Below are 9,406 nucleotides of genomic sequence, written 5' to 3'. Positions count from 1 at the left end.
GCGCAGCCGCGCTCGTCTCTCACAAGGAACGTCACGGCAGTGATTGACAAGCCAGAGGGCCAATCCGTGCACGTCTCTTACAAGGAACGTCAAGGCAGTGATTGACAAGCCAGAGGGCCAATCGTTTACGCGATCATCGCTGTCATCATTGGCTGATGTTTTTAAGGCCCTACCTCATGCACAGATGATGTATATTAATATTATTCCTTTCAGTGCACCTAATAAATAGTCTTTTATCAGTTAGTAAAGACTGTTTCAAGTAATATTGCAAAAATTTATAAAACAAAACATTAGCAACTTTAAACGTTTTGAGAAATGCGTCTTTGTTTTGAGAACTGAACGAATGGTTTGGGAAACTGGGCCAACTGAATCACTTATGTTTTAGCAATTGAGAAAAGCTAAAATACATTTAGATTCTTACCTAACTAGGATCTGTGATGGGGATCTTATTGATGTCATGTTACCGTTTCGTCGGATAGCAAAAATACCTTTAATCATGGTGAAAGTGGAGCGGGCGGTCGATGAATCAGCTCGCCAAAAAATTACGTAAATTCGAGGACTACTGAGTTAGCCGAGAAGAAGTAATTTTCCGATTCACGAACAAATGGAAAACAATTCCTAAGTGAACTTGGCTGCGCTGTGTCATAAGTCATTTGTTAATGAAGCTGACTACATTGGGCGCACTGCGTTCGCGTGCAACCGTCATGCAGCTTATTGAAAGACGTCTTTTCTTGCCATTATTTTGCAATTCGATGTATTTTTATGTCATCACATTGAAGCGCCGCTGCTGAAAAGCACTAGTACTTGAAACACTGCTAACATTTATTTATTTATTCTCTGATAATTTTGGGGTGGCTGATGGGGTGGCAAAGCTTTTTCTTAGGGTGGCAGTTGCCACCCCGTGCCACCCCAGTAGATCCGCCCCTGTTTGTGTGAGCAGAGATCATTTGTTTTGAATTCTCTCAAGAGGTTACGTGCGCCTCAACAGTGCAATAGGCTATCACCGCCAATATACATTACATATATTATTATCCACTACCACTATCGCCACTTAAGCTAAATTAATAATTCTCGCGTTTTGGTTATTGACATTTTAATCAAGCTATTTATCTGGTCAGGCGAGTAAAATTCTCTTTCACATCAAAAATCCACTTGTCGCGCAGTCCCAAACAAGCGTATGTCGAGACCTGTCAAGCCTATGTGTCGGGGCTCAGCCCCGGACGGCCCCGGCCCAATTTAACCCCTGGCTATAACTAGTCTTTTCGTCTTGTTTCTGGTTACATGTTTTCCTCAACATGTTTTCCTTCGTGTTGTTTACAAGTTGGAAAACGGAAGAAAAAAAACTTATCTCATTGTTCATTTTTTTTTTCCCTGAACAACTGTGACTTGCTATTTTAATACCTACTGTGACGAGCAGGGCGGGCGAGAGCCATGAGGGAACGGCGCGAGGCGGGTGACGCGAGTGATAATGAGCATCACCTGCGAGGCGCGCCGGCCTCAAGTCCCTCACGGAGGAGCTCTGGAAGCATAAAAGGAGGAGCGACGTCAGTGAAGGACAAGAGAGGACCAGGCCTGGACTTTATTTTATGTTTTATTATGTTTGTGTGGCCGGCAGACGTCCGTGAGGGTCTGCCGGCATTAATTTCGTTTTGTTCTTTGTTTATTTTGAATTAAAGTTTTGTTGAACATTCGCCGGTTCCCGCCTCCTCCTTCCTGTATATACGAACTGTGTTACACCTACCATAGCGATATTTTCCAAAATCGTAAAAGAAAGTCAAAAAACCATATCAAACACACTAGCCGAAAATAAGTGCGATCCTAGTATGGCATCTACCGCCAGAGTTACCCGTGACATCACATTCGCATACTATACACTCTATACTATACTATATAGAATACTTTTTGTACTTTTTTAGCAGTTGTTTATCACAATAAGTACCTAAGAGAGTATGCATCGGACGCAGCTATTATGGTGTGTTTCGTTATTGAATAATTCTGTGTTGTTGAGTGAGGCTCACTTGTCGCTGCCCAACTGGCGAAATGATGCATCCTGCAGAAAGAGCATGCTAGTAGAAAAAAGCAACATGTTTTCCAAACATTTACAGTTTGGGGCAATACATAAAAGCCTTTATCTGTGCTAAATAAGAAACTGAACAAAACTATCCCACATTTGCTTAGTTCATCTAATGTGAATGTCAGGCCAATTTCTTTGAGCTGTGTGAGAAACGTTCTTGTAGTTGTTCTACTTGTACATTTTTGTGTCGTTATCTTATGACAATAAAAAAAATAATATTCATTCATTTTGATAATGATAATTCATCGCTTTATTCAGAACTATAAGCCTACTGGTCTGGGAACATATTGCACCATCGAGTAACAGTATGTTCTAGAAACACTTTGTTATTGCAGAGACGGGTCCACCCAAAGTGACTCATATTCAGAGTGGAACTGTTGACCAGTTAAAGGCTAAGTGTTGCACAATGTTCTATTTACACTACATATATTGCTGTCAACCGTGGCGCAGACAGTCTTCTCCACACACTGACACTGTGAAACAAGAAAATTTGAGTCTTGTTTCAGGAGGAATCTCTTTCTATGCCATATGTAATTTCTTACTGGAATAGACTTGTGACATTCCCTGGGAAAAAGTTTGGACATTACCTCACAAGTATCTGATAACTAACAAAATGAGAGAAATAGCCTTTAAGTCAATTCCTAGGTTTTACCCAGATACGTGCTCTCTCAGAAGACTTAAGAATGATATTAATACCCTCTGTTCTTTTTGTTCAGAGAAACCTGAAACTACTTTACATTTATTTTGGAATCGCTCTCACACACTGACATTTGGTGTGACATTTGTAACTTTATTAAATGTTATGTGAATCCAAATTTTAAATTTACATATAGAAATTTCATGAATGTCAAAAGAATTTATTTTTTTATAAACCTTATTTTCCTGTTAGCCAAATATCACATTCATAAATGTAAATTTTCAAAGTGCAGACCTCTTTTTTGAGATTTAAATATGAGATAAAAATGTGTTTTGACTCTATTGAATTTTCTACAAACCTGAAATATGAGAACGGTGGCTGTGTTTAAGGACTTGGCACTTAAACTGGACTGAAAGACTGTTGGACTCTGGCGTATTGTTTTATTGTTATATGACAATGATGATAATTGTTGTTACTGTAGCATTAACAACAAGCATAAAAAAAAAAAAAAAAAAAAAAAAAAACTCTGTGGCAGATGGTTCATGTCTCCACAACGACCAAGAGATGGCGCTTGAGACATAGAAAGAGACATATAAGACAGAAAGAGAGGTGACCGAGGCTAGTCGTCATACTTTTCACTCCAATTATTCAGTTATATTCCAATTAGGCAATATTTTCCACTGTAGATGTAAGTGAGCACATACATTAACGTATTGGCTTCGAAAAAGCTCTGGAATATTCACACCATATGGAGGTACGTTAAATGCTATTAAATTGTTTTTCTTTTCTTTTCTTTTCTTTTCTTTTCTTTTCTTTTCTTTTCTTTTCTTTTCTTTTAAAAGAGAAGACTTCTAACCACGTTTTTTTACAGAGTAGTAATGGATGTGTTGTGCACAAAAGACTCCGCTCTCAGCTCCAAAAGAAAAAAAAAACCTAGCCGAAAATAAGTGCGATCCTAGTATGGCATCTACCGCCAGAGTTACCCGTGACGTCACATTCGCATACTATATACTCTATACTATACTATATAGAATGCTTTTATACTTTTTGTACTTTTTTAGCAGTTATTTATCACAATAAGTACCTAAAGTCGAGTTCAGACTGCACGATTTTAGTGCAGATGTAAGTGAGCACATACATTAACGTATTGGCTTTGAAAAAGCTCTTTGATATTCACACCATATGGGGTACGTTATATGCTATAAAATTGTCTTTCTTTTTTCTTTTCTTTTCTTTTCTTTTCTTTTCTTTTCTTTTCTTTTCTTTTCTTTTCTTTTCTTTTCTCAGCTCCAAAAGAATGATGTCACCTGAACTCGAAAGACCTCGCTGCGCATGCGTGGGTGGCAGAGCGCGTTTATCTATTGTGACAAAAATCAAATGTGTTTAAAAGGTGTGCAAATAGCACATTGTCATCTATATATATATATTGGCGTCTATATACGCTATATTTAAAGCACATTGTCATCATACAAAATACACAAATTAAATATAATATAAATCAAAAATAATAGTAAGGGGTATCACAATATAAATGTAATAAATAGAATACTTTTTGTCAAAAGACCATAAAACATAATTCTACAGTGAGAGTAGGCATAAATCCGTAATACTGTAAGAAATAAATCAAAAAGTGTATCAGTTAACATTTACGCTAAATAAAGAACAGGTGTGTAAAGCATGTACATACAGCCAGAAGATGGTGCTCTGTGAATGAATATAGCGCGAGACCTGCGCGTGTATGTATGTGTGTGGATGAAGGCTGGTATGGTTGTGTTACAGAAAAGGCAGCATCACCGCGCGCTCTGCCTCCGTTGCCTTTCAGCAGCCGATGCTTGTTCAACATCCAGAGAACAGTTAATTTTCTTAAATAACCTTAACAGGGCATGAACGCAGGATTCTTATCCAGCTGAATTTCGGATTTAAAGCGGGGAGAGGAGAGCGTTTGTTCCCTGGACATCATTTGGTGAGTGTACAATGTCATTCCATTGCACTCACTGTTTGTTCGCGGGGTAATGCACTATTTCAGGTTAGCTCAGTTCTCTATCTGTTAAAGAAGAGTGTTATTTTGGTTAAAATGGAAGAATGTAGCACAGTTTGCAATTCCAACAAACCCGCCTCAATGTGCTTAATAAAAAGGAAAAAGAGCATTAGCATTTACTGTTCTCAGTTTAACAATAGATTGTGGTAACAGCTCATTTGAAGAGACTGACCCAAATTTGAAATGGAAGGTGGGTGAGTGGAAAGTGTTGGTTATTTGGGAATAAATAAGTACGTGATAAGGATTTATTTTTTCTCTTAAACGCCTAAATTAGGCTCCTCAGTGCATACCAGGTAAATATGCATATCATTTGCAAAGGTCTTTACTTTTCACCTTGACAACGTTATTAAGTTGGTATAACTAAATGAGAATTTGGGATACTTCCTTTAAAGTAACCCAGATTTTCTGCTAAAACGAACATTAAAAAATCCTTTCAAATGCAATGAGGTCTACCAATACATCCCCACAAGCTCAGTTTGGTTCACTTCCAGCAGTGTTGAACGGAATATAGGATATCAAGATATTCCTTCAACTATTACTTTGTCATAGTTTGCTCTTAGTGCAGAAATATAAGCAATGTGAAGCAGTAAGTTGTGTTGGTTGTAGACATTGGATGTTGCTGTAGATCCGGGGTGGAGGTTTAAAGCTCTTCACACTGATTAAAAGTCTTGTTTAACCTTGCCGTTATGTTCAAGTGCTGTTCTTGAAGTGATGTTTCGCTCTCAGTGTGCCAATATGTCAAGACAATTGTTTACAAAGGCATTAATTGGTGAGTATTTTACATAGCTGGAAAGGAGGTGACAAAGTTTTTCCATTAGGAGTGAATACTGCATTGATCTGGAGAGCTGACTGGCAGATCTTTCCACAGGGTGCCTGATCACATCTGTAAATAAGCCTACTGTAGATGATGAAGGACAAAGCTGGATCAAAGGCGTGTAATGTTATCTACAGGATGCTCATGATGTTTCACATGAAATGCACGCTGCTTGCAGCACGCTAGGGCGTCCAAAGCTCTGAGAATCTGTTTATCAAAACATCGCGGTTATCTCCTTGCTGGTTGTTTTAATGCATGCATGGGGAGAAAGAGAGATAATGGAGAGCTTCAGTTTTGTTTGCTCTTACTGGGCCAGAAGATTTGGCCAGATCTCTATTAATTCTTTTCGTCTGCTGTCTCTTGGTTGTCTTCCGTGGCAGCGTGCTTGAAAAGCACCATGTGTTTGATGAAACGGGGAGAACGTGTGAAGTGCTTTTCACAGATATGCACTATTTTAACAGACGGATTTCATGCCTAGCTTTCAGGCCCCTGTTGTTTGAGTTAAATCAACTTGTGGCCAGGACATGAGGCATGACCGCTGTTGGATGAAGATGAGAAACTCTCAATATAAGTATCATTTTAGTTATTCAGATGACTCAGTCCACTGAGCTGATTGAAGTGGCTTGCTGGTGTGTGCTTGGTGATAGCTGTACATCATTGGCCACTGATCCGTCATGGGTTTGGCTGTGCAGATTCCTAATTAGTTTAGCTGTCAAGGTCTCCAAAGGCTAATTGAGCATCCAGAAAGCATGGCGTTTAAGAGCCTGTCATCATATTTGTTCTTCCATGATATGAATTATTCATTTCATTGACGGTTAGGCTATGTTGTTAACCACTGGGTGTATCGTTACAATGAGGTCAGTTTTAATTTGAAGCCTTTATTTGCACTGGAGATATTATTTTCCATCTGAACACATGACAGGTAAAGGTTAAAAAGAGCCAGCACTTATCTGTATATAGAGCTAACAGACGTCATATAGGCTTGTGGGTAATGACAAGCTTAAAAAAATACTGTCACTTTAGTTGACTCATTAAGCTCAAATCAGTGAGGTCATTAAAGCCAGAAGGGACAGGTTAGAATTCTGTGCACGAACAAGATGATGATGATGATGCCAGGTCTCTCATTTTATGTAGTTTACACTATAAACTAAAATTGACACAAGTATAGTGTATTCATTATATGTCTGTGTTAGGTTTAATTCCCATTGTATGAATTAGCTGATACAAGAAATGTGTAGCTTGAGTTCACTAAAATGAGGTAGATTTTAATCAGTTGTTTTCAAATACATAATGTTATGTGGATGTTAGAAAATAAGTATATATATATATATATATACCAGTACTGTAGTAGTTTAACAATGTCTGCTTAAATGGTAGAACTACATTTATTTTTTACTCTACATTTTCTGAAGATGTACCGGCATCATTTTCAGTTGATGGTGTAAAATCTCATTAAATGAGAGAGATCTGGCATCATCTTAATAAGATCCTTTGTTGCTTGCTGAATTATGTTATGTTGAACCTGTCCCTTCTGGCGCCTATAACTTCACTGATTCGAGCTTAATGAGTCAACAAACGTGACAGTATTTTTTCAAGCATGTCATTGCCCACCAGTAGATGATGTTTGTTAGCTCTATATAAAAAACATGCATGTGCTTGTGCATGTGCACAGGAAGAAACACCCCAAAAACAAAAGTTCTGGTGGTTGGTGGACTGGAGGTGAAACAGTGGGAGGGATGGTGGGCCAATTTCATGAAGAGGAGGAGGACCAGGGAAAAAGGTAGAGCAGGTGGCCAAGGCGGAGCAGGCTGAGCAGGTTGCCAGGGCGGAGCAGGCAGAAATGGTGGCTAAGTCTGAGTAGGTGGCCGGGGTGGGGCTGGCAGAGCAGGTGGCCAGGGCTGCGGTGCTGAAGTCCACCACAGCAGTGCAGCCTGGGCTGAAGATCCCCACTGTGGATCAGAAGACCACCACAGCCGAGCAGACAGGCCCAAAGATCCCCACGGTGGAGCAGAAGACCACTACAGCAGATCAGGTGAAACTGTAACAAACGGCACAGAGAGGTTAAGGTTGGCCTCAGGAGCCGCAACAAGGCTTGCAGGAAGTTCAGGGGTGACCCTTCGTGGTCAAGTCAGTGTTGGCAACCAGTTCAAGGACGACCTCCGTGGTCGCATCAGGGTAGACGGGCAGCTCTGTGACGGCCTCCATGGCCATGTCTGGAAGAGCAGGCGGCTCTGGGACACCAAACATCGACTGACAAAGCACAATAGAAACACAAGTTCTATATATACACAGGGGCAAACAAGCTTAACAAGAAAACGAGAGACCAAGACACACCTGGGGAGACTAATCAACAGGGAAAACTACAAAGGACTACAAACATGGACTACAAACACACAAGACAGGAAATATAACAAAAGTCCCAAACATGCAGAGGGAGTATATGACAATGTATTGGAGTACATGAATACTAGCATTCCCGACTTTTTTATTTTTATTTTATTTTAAGACGCATAAAAAGGTGTTGGAGATGTGTGAAAAAAAGAAGGCTATATTCCGTAATCCTGTTGCATTATTGTATTTGGCTTTTTTATGCTTTAAAAAGTATGAGGGTGCTTTGCTGGGTTTAAAATATAGCTTTTCTGCTTGTTTAGCTCCACATTTTTGGCGTTTTCTTTTCCACACATGATAGAATGGTTGCTTTATATAGTCTTGTTTTCATGCTGTGGAGGGAAATGATTCTCTGACCAATTGATCCTCATTTGCTGAGTCAGCGGAGTCTGTGTATGTATGTGTGAGCGTGTCTCTTACCGTATTGATTTTTCTTTTTTCTTTTTGGAAAGGCATAAGAAATGGTCTAACAATCAAACAACAAACACTCGCTAGGGAGAAGAGAGGGTTAATCAAAAGGGGGGGATGGATTCTCTTCCCTCAGCGTTAAATCCCGCCAAATGCCCTGTCATATCACGTTTCTGAATATGCCTGCGTCCTGTCAGTGCGTTGCACCTCAAATGCTTTGCACACCTTGAGCGGAAAGCATTCATCACCATGCCTACTATTTTTAGACTTGTATTTTTAGCTGTGCAGAAAAGGAAATCAAATGCTTGGTTGGGCTCCGCCCAGCGACATCTTTGATTGACAGCTGGGTTCTGCTCAATGTTAAAGATGTCTAGAAAGGATAAGAGATGAAACAATAATGAAACGAGAGTATTTTTTTGAAGAATGTTTTGAAAAAAACATAATTTAGTATGTAATCCATTTCCCCCACGGGAACTGCTGGCTAGTCCCCACAATGTAGGTGATTTCAGGTTTTACCATCCTTGTGGGGACCATTTGGTATAAACCTGTACACACACACACACATTGTGAATTGTGGGGACATTCCATAGGCGTAATGGTTTTTATACTGTTCAAACCGTATTTTCTATCCACCTACACTACCCCTACCCCTAAACCTACCCATCACAGCAAACTGTGCACATTTTTACTTTCTCAAAAAAACTCATTCTGTATGATTTATAAGCCTTTTGAAAAATGGGGATATGGGGTATCTCCTTATAAGTCACCCTCTCTTTGTAATACCTATGTCATACCCATGTCATTATACAAATTTGTGTCCTGATATGTCACAAAAACACGCGCACACATACACACACTTCATGTCAAGGCATCTGATATCTCTCTTTTCTATTAGTTTCTGAGGCTTAAAAAGCCAGAGCTTTAAGCAGCTGATGCACACACAGCGGTGGGCACCTGCAGGTTTTGCAGCAGAAACGATGACCTAAGACCCCTTTTCCCCCAGTAGAGGGTGCAGTGACTGACTGATTACCTCAACCTTCTCTGGGG

At 39.7% G+C, this 9,406-nt stretch overlaps 1 protein-coding gene across 2 annotated transcripts in view; it reads left to right on the top strand.

The window, feature by feature from the left end:
* The first annotated feature begins 3,324 nt into the window (after nucleotides 1-3,324).
* The window catches only part of ctnnd2a (catenin (cadherin-associated protein), delta 2a), a 374,070-nt gene continuing 367,988 nt past the window's right edge, over nucleotides 3,325-9,406 (top strand). For both annotated transcript variants that reach the window (XM_067377392.1, XM_067377391.1), the window contains exon 1: nucleotides 3,325-3,465. The gene's annotated coding sequence lies outside the window, so the exon portion shown is untranslated. The remainder of the gene's footprint in view (nucleotides 3,466-9,406) is intronic.

Source organism: Chanodichthys erythropterus, chromosome 23 (genome assembly GCF_024489055.1).
Source record: "Chanodichthys erythropterus isolate Z2021 chromosome 23, ASM2448905v1, whole genome shotgun sequence".
In the NCBI taxonomy this organism is placed as follows: Eukaryota; Metazoa; Chordata; class Actinopteri; order Cypriniformes; family Xenocyprididae; genus Chanodichthys; species Chanodichthys erythropterus.
The sequence above is the reverse complement of the archived record's forward strand: the minus strand, read 5'-3'. Positions and strand labels throughout refer to the sequence as shown.